Here is a 12,500-nt window from a genome sequence, read left to right as displayed (position 1 = left end):
TGGTATAGGCAGACAGCCTTCACAACAAGACTACATAAAATTGACACTGAAAAAAAAGGAAGGAATAAACTTAAAAATAGTTATTTTTTTCAGACCGCAAAAAAAAAAAATTCCATTAATGATCAGGAATAGAAATAAAGAAGCAAAAAATGCGCAGAAGTTTCTTTGGCGCAATCGAGTTTTCTGTACAGCAGCTACATCGTATAATGAAGGCCACTGAAAATAGATCTATCTTTCGGTGGTCTCCGTATAAATGCTGTATGAGCCATTTAACCACGACCCGGTGGTGGCATGGCCTATATCGTTGGCAGACACATGACTATGGCTAAATTTGACCTTCAAATAAAATAAACACTACTGAAGCTAGAAGGCTGCAATTTGGAATGTTTGATCATAGGAGGGTTACTGATAAATATACCAATTTGCAGCACTTTAGCCTCACTGGTTTTTTAAGATCTGAGGGCAGACAGGAAAAGTGCGGACGGACAGACAAAGCCTGTAGAATTATTATTACTTTTTTTTTTTCAATTCAGAAAACTAAAAAAACTGATATTTAATTTTCTTTACAATCAAAACGATTACTATAATTAGCTGAAAATAATGAAAGTAAAAGTTATTTATCTTTTATCATTTGAAATGATTAAACTGAATTACTGTTTGTATATGAATTTAGTTAATAATAATAATAATAATAATAATAATAATAATAATAATAATAATAATAATAATAATAATAATAATAATAATAATCACATTTTGGCAAATATAGAAAACAAAACAATTAATGATGATGATGAACAAGACCAATAAAAAGGATGAAAGAAGAAGAAGAAGAAGAAGAAGAAGAAGAAGAAGAAGAAGAAGAAAGAAAAACGTTCGAGGGGACAAGATTCCTTTTCCCCTCTTCTGAATGCTAATGTGATGCCAGATATCCTCCGTGAGCAGAGCTAAGAACTGGCTCTGCTATTGAAATGTCTCTGTTTACATAGGAATCCTGTTTTACAGCATGGGAGTTATTCTGAGCTAAGGTGTTATAAACTGTGGGTCTAAAACCAGTTGTGTAGAATTGATTTAATTTTCCACGAGACTATAAAGTTGTTTTGTTAAATGATTTGAACAGAAAAGTGGATGAATAGCTGAAGAAAGCAGGGAAGATGTTATAAACAGCGAATCTGAGAAATCAGTTGTGCAGGATTGATTTAATTTTTCGCGTTAATATAATGCTTTTTATCTTGGTGAATATTTAATCATAAAAGTGAATGATAAATCCCAATATGGATAAAATTATAGCAGATCTGTTCCCAACATAGAGAAAATACAACAGATCTGTTCCCAACATAGAGAATATTACAACAGATCTGTTCCCAACATAAAGAAAATTACAACAGATCTGTTCCCGACATAGAGAATATTACAACAGATTTGTTCCCAACATAGGGAAAATTACAACAGATCTGTTCCCAACATAGGGAAAATTACAACAGATCTGTTCCCAACATAGAGAAAATTACAACAGATCTGTTCCCAACATAGAGAAAATTACAACAGATCTGTTCCCAACATAGAGAAAATTACTAAATATCTGTTCCCAACATGGATAAAACTATACAATAAATCTGCTACCATAAGATTTTTTCACATCATAGAGAAATGGCTGAGGTAAGGAATTCGCTCGTAAGAGGACTGGATTAGTTTGAGAGAGAGAGAGAGAGAGAGAGAGAGAGAGAGAGAGAGAGAGAGAGAGAGAGAGAGAGAGAGAGAGAGAGAGAGTATGAACAAGCACAAGTTTCAAAAGATGATACAGCGATGCACAGAGAGAGATTTAGGGCATGAAACTGATTGTTAACAATATTACTGTAACGAACTATCATTTACCTTTTTATCTGCTTCTTTGGGACCAATTAACTCACAGCAGCAACTCAAAGAGCAACGAAAATAGGTCTTGATAAAAAATATCTTGCTTGTGATCAATGTTTTACTAAGTGAAAACCGAACCTCTAGACTTCTTGAGGCCGAATTCTTGTAACTAAAAGTTTCAAAATTACCTGTTGTTATCTATATCCATCTGATATATGATGTGATAAGAATTCTTGTCTTCTGTGTATTGAAATTACAATAAGAAAAAGACTGACGCAAGAAACAATGCTATTTTAGTGTTGAATTTACAAACCTAGATACAACCGAGAGTCGATTGCGCAAAATCAGTGCATCGACTGACGTGGACTTGCTTTGGTTAAATGATACCTGATACCAAATTTATATAGATGTATTTTCCCCTTTTCATTTCAGCATATGTCCACACTTAGCTACTGCATTTGCATCAACAAATAAGCAGGGGAGACCCAATCATAAGACAATGGCAGTGTTGCAAAGCGTATTTTCGTAACTGGAATTAATTAGGATAGAGGGGAGCTGTCACTGTTCTCATTGTCATGAATTTTTTTAATATATAATTGTCAAAATGAACTTCCATCTTTAGCAACTCGAAACAGCTTAACAATACAGCTATTTCAATCCATACGGACCATTGTAGACACGGTATTAAAAGGATTTTGTAAATCTAGAGGAAGACGTTGGTGTAAAAATTTTACAATGTAGATGATGAGTGTATTTTACTGAAGTATAGGAGTACATTTACAGGTAAAAATTAGTGTAGTTTACAATGTAAGATAGTGAGTGTATTTACATGAAGTATAGAGTACATTTACAGGTAAAATAGTAAGTAAGATAGTGAGTTTATTTACAATGTAATATAGTGAGTGTATTTACATGAAGTGTAGAGTACATTTACAGGTAAGATAGTGAGTGTACTTACAAGGGAGAGTAGTATACTTACATACAGGTAAGTCTGCGGAGTGATTGTATTTACAACGAATTACAACTCCAGGTGAATCCACTTATGGAAACCATAAAAAAAACTCACACGGTAAAGTTATTTAGTTATTTCAAGTTCCCTCGGTTGATTTGCGAGTTATAAAACTCGTTGAAATGCAGGACGTAAAAGGTAATAACTCATAAAACCAGCGAGGGGGTGAAATATAATGGTTTTATAGTCGATACATGCGCGGAAATATTATTATTATTACCGTTATAAAATTAGCAAAAATCCTCTGGGAACGTACCAATGTTATTAATATTATTCATCTATTGTTATTATTTTGATTAATAATAATAAGTAATAATAATAATTAATAAAATAATAATAATAATAATAATAATAATATACTAATAATAATTAGTAATCATTATTATTATTAGTATTATTATTATTGAAAGATATTGCTGCATCAGCTGCATTCAACTTGTAAATAGTCTTCTCTATTTTCTAATAATAGCTTTCTCTCTGTAATAGCAGAGAGGAAAGCTATTATTAGAAAAATAGAGAAGACTATTTACAAGTTGAATGCAGCTGATGCAGCAATATCTTTCAATAAGACTTGTTTGAAAGAGGGTCTCCTTCCAATATATTATTATTATTATTATTATTTATTTATTTTTTTATTTCATTTTTTTTTGCTCTATCACAGTCCTCCAATTCGACTGGGTGGTATTTATAGTGTGAGGTTCCGGGTTGCATCCTGCCTCCTTAGGAGTCCATCACTTTTTTTACTATGTGTGCCGTTTCTAGGATCACACTCTTCTGCATGAGTCCTGGAGCTACTTCAGCCTCTAGTTTTTCTAGATTCCTTTTCAGGGATCTTGGGATCGTTGCCTAGGTGTTTCCTATGATTATGGGTACGATTTCCACTGGCATATCCCATATCCTTCTTATTTCTATTTTCAGATTCTTGATACTTATCCATTTTTTCCCTCTCTTTCTCTTCAACTCTGGTGTCCCATGGTATTGCGATATCAACGAGTGATACTTTCTTCTTGGCTTTGTCAATCAACGTCACGTCTGGTCTGTTTGCACGTATCACCCTATCCGTCCTGATACCATAGTCCCAGAGGATCTTTGCGTGATCGTTTTCTATTACTCCCTCAGGTTGGTGCTCGTACCACTTATTACTGCAAGGTAGCTGATGTTTCTTGCACAGGCTCCAGTGGAGGGCTTTTGCCACTGAATCATGCCTCTTTTTGTACCGGTTCTGTGCAAGTGCGGGCATTCGCTTGCTATGTGGTTTATGGTATCATTTTTCGTATTGCACTTCCTACATATAGGAGAGATGTTATTTCCGACTATCGTTCTTTGAACATATCTGGTTCTTAGGGCCTGATCTTGTGCCGCTGTTATCATTCCTTCAGTTTCCTTCTTTAGCCCTCCCCTCTGTAGCCATTGCCACGTGTCATCGTTGGCTAGTTCTTTAGTCTGTCTCATGTATTGTCCGGCAGGTGGTTGTTGTGCCAGTCCTCTGTTCTGTCTGTCATTCTCCTGTCTCTGTATATTTCTGGGTCTTCGTCTACTTTTATTAGTCCTTCTCACTGCACTCTTTAGCCACTCGTCTTCACTGGTTTTCAGATATTGCCCAGTGCTCTGTTCTCGATGTTGACGCAGTTCCTCTTATACTTAGTAATCCTCTCCCTCCTTCCTTTTGTGTTATGTATAGTCTGTCCGTATTTGCTCTTTGGTGTAGTGCTTTGTGTATTGTCATATGTTTCCTGGTTTTCTGATCTATGCTGCGGAGTTCTGCCTTCGTCCATTCGACTATTACTGCGCTGTATCTGATTACTGGCACTGCCCATGTGTTTATGGCTTTTATCATATTTCCGGCGTTGAGTTTTGACTTGAGTATCGCCTTTAGTCTGCATATATTTTTCTTTGATCGTGTCCTTCATTTCTTGATGTTTTATATCCCCTCCTTCCATTATTCCCAGGTATTTGCATCCTGTCTCATTTATGTGTTTGATGTTGCTCCCATCTGGTAGCTTTATCCCTTCAGTTCTCGTTACTTTGCCTTTTTGTATGTTGACTAAGGCGCATTTTTCTATTCCAAACTCCATCCTGATGTCCCCAGATACAATCCTTACAGTCTGGATTAGGGTATCTATTTCCTTGATGCTCTTACCATACAGCTTGATGTCGTCCATGAACATCAGATGGGTTGTTCTGTTGCCTCTTTTCTTGAGTTTGGTAACCCGGCATCCATCTTCTGTAGTTAATTTTGCATGGGAATCATGGCTACTACGAAGAGTAGTGGGACAGTGAGGTTCGCCCTGGAAAGATCCCTCTCCTGGATTATTAACTCTCTGCAAGTCTTATTCCAGAGCTGTAAGTGTTGTATTCCAGTTGGTATTGTATTTTTGAGGAAGCTGATGCGTGTTTTCCTCTGCCCCATATATTTCAGGGCATTCATTAGCCATGTGTGTGGGTATTATGTCGAAGGCTTTCTATAGTCTATTCCCATGCCATGCTTAGGTTGGTTTTCCTTTCTCCTACTGTTCTATCATTACCATCTTTGTCTATTCCAGGAGCTGGTCTTTGTGCCCCTACACTTCCTTCTGCAGCCTTTCTGTTGGTGGGGGATGGTGTTTGTCTCCTCTAGGTAGTTGTATAGCCTTTCACTGATGATACCTGTTAGTAACTTCCACATTATTGGTAGGCAGGTGATAGGCCTGTAGTTACTGGCTATATTTCCCTTACTCTTGTCTTTTTGTACTAAGGATGTTCTTCCTGTGTTCATCCATTATTATTATTATTATTATTATTATTATTTTTTTTTTCTTTTTTTTTTACTCTATCACAGTCCTCCAATTCGACCGGGTGGTATTTATAGTGTGGGGTTCCGGGTTGCATCCTGCCTCCTTAGGAGTCCATCACTTTTCCTACTATGTGTGCCGTTTCTAGGATCACACTCTTCTGCATGAGGCCCAGAGCTACTTCAGCCTCTAGTTTTTCTAGATTCCTTTTCAAGGATCTTGGGATCGTGCCTAGTGCTCCTATGATTATGGGTACGATTTCCACTGGCATATCCCATATCCTTCTTATTTCTATTTTCAGATCTTGATACTTATCCATTTTTTCCCTCTCTTTCTCTTCAACTCTGGTGTCCCATGGTATTGCGACATCAATGAGTGATACTTTCTTCTTGACTTTGTCAATCAACGTCACGTCTGGTCTGTTTGCACGTATCACCCTATCCGTCCTGATACCATAGTCCCAGAGGATCTTTGCGTGATCGTTTTCTATCACTCCTTCGGGTTGGTGCTCGTACCACTTATTACTACAAGGTAGCTGATGTTTATTATCATTATTATTATTATTATCATCAGCTGATTATTCTTAGTTTTATATTTAGCATACAACTGAATGATAGTATTCTTATTATAATTATTACGAGCTAACTTAACTATCTCCTTGGCAAACTTATTTTAGACAATTGACGAATTTTCTCGTCTTCATGAAATAGTGAATTTTATACACTGAGTGTTATTGCTGTCAAATGAAAAATATATATAAAAAATGGCCTCACTTTCTTCTTCCTTTAGGCAACATTTTCGTCATGGTTCCTTTGCTGACGCACCCGTCAGGCTGCCCCTTCCTGCATTTACTCTGTGGAAATGTTTCCCTCCCTCTACGTCCAAGCTTGGGAATTCTATACTCCGTCAAAAGTTAAGGACAGCACAACATACTAACTACTTCTGTCCCTCCATTTCCAAGGTAAGGAACCTTTTCTAATTTCCTGTGTTATGTTTCACCGGGTCTGGGCTAGATAAGGGCGCCAGGCTGAGCATCTTTACGGCCGTGAACCATTCAATTACATAGCCCCAACAGACGTTAATTTCAGCCAATTACAAAAATAAACTTTTTAAATCCCTTAGGGAAGTCTCCAAATCCCAGATTTAATAAAAACACTTCAAATCCCCAAACCCCAGATTAAAAAAAATTAAATCCCCAAATCCCAGATTGAAAAACATTTAAATCCCGAATTCCCAGATTTAAAAAATTAAATCCCCAAATCTCAGATTACAAAACATCTAAATCCCAAAATCAGAAATTAAGAAAAATTCAAGTTGCAAATCCCAGATTAAAAAAAATTAAGTCCCCAAATCCCAGATTGAGAAACAAATTTAAATCTCCAAATCCCAGATTTAGAAAAATCAAATCCCCAAATCCCAGATTTAAAAAAACGTTTTATATCCCCAAATCCCTGATTAAAAAAGCAGAAAACTTTTTATATCCCCTCCCATGAAATCTCCAACTAGCAGATTTCAGTCACAAGAATGAAACTGGGAATTCTGGGAAGAGATGTATCTCTCTCTCTTTTCTCTCTCTCTCTCTCTCTCTTCCCTGTAACTCAATTAGCCTCGTACCTCCTGAACCGCCCGTGTTCGACGGAGGATACAATACTGTTGGGGAAAGCACCTCCGGGTTTTTTAAAGCCTCAGTGATCTGATCTGAGGAAGGATTTCTATGGTCCGTTGGACATCCAATGCGGTAAGCTGTCTGAGTTCCTTCGCTGTGTAGGTAAGTGAATGCTGTGATCGCTGTGAATCTTCAGGATTATCTCTGATTCGGTATTTTTTTGATTTATTAATTTATATTAATACTTTTGTTGCTGTTTTATATCTGGAAAATTTGTTCTTCAACAAGAACTTTTCGTTTATTATTATTATTATTTTTCATAAACCTCTCATTAGTATGAATCACTATAACGGTGAAGAAATCCCTATGGTTTTAAATGCATATATATATATATATATATATATCTATATATATATATATATATATATATATATATATATACGTGAATAACTTGATCACGAAGTATTATAAAACGTGATGCTATGTATAAATAAAGGTTTTTTTTGCCACGAAGGAAAAAAAATGAAAAAATGATTTTTTTTTTTTTTTTTTTTTTTTTTTTTTTTTTTTTTTTTTTTTGAGGGTTAGCCGAGTACTTTCGGTCCTATTCGGACTCGTTTTTTCATTTTTTCCCTTCGTGGCAAAAAAACCTTTATTAATATATACGTGTATATATATATATATATATATATATATATATATATATATATATATATATATATATATATATATATACAAGCGTTTGTATTTCTTCACCATTTTTTATTAGTAATATTTTTCTAGCTTTCGATGTGTACTCTACTAACATTAAAAAAAAAACGTTACAACATCCAAAAATCTGTATTATTAAAATTCATCATCATAACATAATGCGATGTCCTCGTAAACAAAGTTCTAGTGACAGCTGCTGCTATCACCGCTATCACCATCTAAAGCTGCAGCATTGTCTCCCTAAAGCCAGTCGATGATCCAGGGCTCAGCGAGAGCGACATACTCCAGGAGATTTACATATCCCCGAGGAAGTCTCGGAAGACATTACATTTCTCAATCCACTCCCCACCGAGAAACGATATTTTAAAATATCGGGTAAAGTTTGTAGAGGCCCATTTATCTCACCGAGGCGCTGGTAACTTTTAACATCTTCATATTTCTCTTCTTTTTCTTCTTCCAATGACGCATTGGATTTTGGGGGAAAGAGATTACGATGGTTTATGATACTTCTTTTCGAGAAACATGCGGTTAGGAGCTTGCTGGGAATTCTCACTGATGTTTGGCAAGAGGTTTAGATCCATTGGCCCGTGCTGTAGCATTCCACTTGCATCACTCTCTCTCTCTCTCTCTCTCTCTCTCTCTCTCTCTCTCTCTCTCTCTCACGCAAATCCAGGTCATTACTGAATCTCGCAAGCATCGTCTTCACTTCAGAAAAGAAACGACGTGACTTACAATCAGCAAGCAAAGTCAGGCAGATGGAACCCGATACTCCTTATCTCCTCATTCCCTCTTCAAAACTTGCCGAGGTTCGTTTGCTAATTGTCTATCTTTAGATTCGAATAATCCGATACTTTCCCAGTTTCCCAGATTTTGGAATGAGCAGTCACTGGTATTCCAACAAACTCCTGAGTTTTTTTTTTTTTCTTTTTTTTCTTTTTGCTTTTTTTTATGCGAGTCTCGTGCGAACGCTTTTGGTCTTCGGAAAACTTTTATTTTTTTATCTATTTTTTTTTTCTGTTAAATAAAACTATTGGGATGGATTTATCTGTCTGTCCTCCCTCAGATCTTAATATCTGCAGAGGTTAGAGGGCTGTAAATTGATATGTTGATCATCCACACTCCGATCATCAAACGTATCAAATTGCAGCCCTCTAGCCTCATCGGTTTTTATTTTATTCAAGGTTAAAGTTATCCACAATCGTGCGTCTGGCAGATATAGGACAGTCCACCATCGGACATTAGCTGAAAGTTTCATGGGACGCTGGTCATACAGTATTATTACTTTCGAGTTTATATTCCTTTCAGTCGACTTATCTATATTCGCGTTTTTCTGTTATTTTATATATGATTATTCTACTTATTTTGAATTTGCACGTTGAGTATCAATCATTTGATATGCAAATAATAATAATAATAATAATAATAATAATAATAATAATAATAATAATAATAATAATAATAATAATAATGATAATAATAACTAAAGAAAATGCCCAACGGGAAAGCCCCAGGTTCCGATGAAGTCCATGGATACTGGCTCAAAAACTTCAAGGCCCTATACCCACGAATAGCAGAACAACTCCAGCATTGTATCACAAATGACCATGCGCCCAAATGGATGACCACAGGAAGACATCCTTAGTACAACAAGACAAGAGTAAGGGAAATATAGCCAGTAACTACAGGCCTATCACCTGCATACGAACAGAGAGGCTGCAGAAGGAAGTGTAGGGGCACAAAGGACCAGCTACTGATTGACAAAATGATAATGAGGAACAGTAGGAGAAGGAACACCAACCTATGCATGGTATGGATTCACTATAAGAAAGCCTTCGACATGAATACAACACATATGGCTAATAGAATGCCTGAAAATATATGGGGCAGAGGAAAACACCATCAGCTTCCTCAAAAAGACAATGCGCAACTGGAATACAATACTTACAAGCTCTGGAATAAGACTAGCAGAGGTTAATATCAGGAGAGGGATCTTCCAGTGCGACTCACTGTCCCCACTGCTCTTCGTAGTAGCCATGATTCCCATGACAAAAGCACTGCAGAAGATGGATGCTGGGTACCAACTCAAGAAAAGAGGCAACAGAATTAACCATCTGATGTTCATGGACGACATCAAGCTGTATGGTAAGAGCATCAAGGAAATAGATATCCTAATCCAGACTGTAAGGACTGTATCTGGGGACATCAGGGTGGAGTTTGGAATAGAAAAATGTGCCTTAGTCAACATACAAAAGGGCAAAGTAACAAGGACTGAAGGGATAAAGCTACCAGATGGGAGCAACATCAAACACATAGATGAGACGGGATACAAATACCTGGGAATAATGGAAGGAGGGGATATAAAACATCAAGAGATGAAGGACACGATCAGGAACGAATATATGCAGAGACTCAAAGCGATAATCAAAGTCAAAATTCAACGCCGGAAGTCTGATAAAAGCCATAAGCACATGGGCAGTGCCAGTAATCAGCTACAGCGCAGGAATAGTGGAATGGACGAAGGCAGAACTGCGCAGTATAGACCAGAAAACTATGAAACATATAAAGATAAAAAAAGCACTGCGTCAACATCGAGAACAGAGCACTGGGGCAATATCTGAAAACCAGTGGAGACGAATGGCTCAAGAGTGCATGGGAAGGACTGATACAAGTAGACAAACAGAACAGAAGAATGGCACAACAAACCAATGCACAGACAATACATGAGAAAGACTAGAGAACTACCCTGCGATGACGCATAGGGAGAGCTCAACGAGGAAACTGAAGGAATGATAACAGCGGCACAAGATCAGGCCCTAAGAACAGATATGTTCAAAGAACGATAGATGGAAATAATATCTCTCCCATATGTAGGATATGCAATACGAAAAATGAAACCATAAACCACATAGCAAGCAAATGTCCGGCACTAGCACAGAACCAGTACAAAAAAAGGCATGATTCAGTAGCAAAAGCCCTCCACTGGAGCCTGTGCAAGAAACACCAGCTACCTCGCAGTAATAAGTGGTACGGGTACCAACCTGAAGGAGTGATAGAAAACGATCAGGCAAAGATCCTCCGAGACTTTGGTATCAATAAACAAAAGGTGATATGTGTCAATAAACCATACGTGATGTGATATTCATTGACACCATTAAGTAGAATGTATCACTCATTGATGTCGCAATACCATATGACACCAGAGTAGAAGGGAAAATATTGAAAAGTTTCAGGAGAGAGAGAGAGAGAGAGAGAGAGAGAGAGAGAGAGAATGACTCTGATATCATAGTATATCTGTAAAGACTGATATATGAATATGTACACTAATGTTGACCCTGCATGTGAAAATGACCTCCATAGGCACTCTACTAGCCTGTTTAAGTAGTGCCAAGGAAGTCAGAACCCAGACTTGGAATAAAAATTCGCCCTTGAAAACACTGTACGGGTTATACAACGAATGTTTAACCACAGCTACTGGCATCTTTGAATAAAATTAAAATTGACTTTCATAATTACCTATATTAGACATGACCAACTTCGGTGCGTTGTTCAGCAGGTTAAGCAATAATGAGAAAATCATAATCATGAAAATAGACCTACATAATATTACAGCAGCTGATGCAGCAATTAATTTTAATTTAATATGTTTAAAAGATCGTTCACTTTAAGAAAAAGTAAAAAACAATGAAATAATATCAATGTAAATTAAGATTAAAAAATAAAAATAAAATTAATAGAAATGTGGTACAAATAAAATAATAGTAATAAAAATAAACCTGATAATAATTGTTATAATGATGAAAATAATAAAATAATAATAGAAAATAATAAAAAATATATAAAAATATAGTAATATACATACAACTAGTATAATGATAATAATGGAATTTAATAACACAAACAATAACTGTAAAAATAAAATAATCATAAAATTATAAAAATAATAAATACAATTAGTAAAATATAATAATAATAAAATTTCAAAATATAAATAATATATATGGAAGTAAAAAAAAAACGAAAAACAAAAGTAATATTAATATTAAAAATGAAAAAAAAATAAAAATAAGAATGAAAAAAGAAATAAATGAAAATCAATGAAAATAAATAAATACATAAAAAATAAATAAATAAATAAAAGCTAATAAAAAATAATCAATAAAAAATAAATAAATACATAAGTAAATAACAATAAATGAATAAATAAAAAATGAATAGATGAAATAAAAAAAATATCAAAAAATAAAAAGTATAAAAAAAAATGAATGAATAAATGAATAAATAAATACAAACGAATGAATAAATAAAATAAATTAATAAATATAAGTAAATAATATAAATAAATATATATAAGTAAATAAATAAATAAAAGAATGAAAAAATAAAAATACATAAATAAAATAAATAAAATAAAATATCGCCAAAAACAAAGACGAATAAAAATAATAAAAAAGATAAATAAATAAAAATACAAATAAATGAAATAAAAAAATAAATATATATAAATATATAAATAGATAAAAATAAAAACAAATAAAAGTAAATAGAT

The sequence above is a fragment of the Macrobrachium nipponense genome, chromosome 18, assembly GCF_015104395.2.
Source record: "Macrobrachium nipponense isolate FS-2020 chromosome 18, ASM1510439v2, whole genome shotgun sequence".
NCBI lineage: Eukaryota > Metazoa > Arthropoda > Malacostraca > Decapoda > Palaemonidae > Macrobrachium > Macrobrachium nipponense.
The sequence above is the reverse complement of the archived record's forward strand: the minus strand, read 5'-3'. Positions refer to the sequence as shown.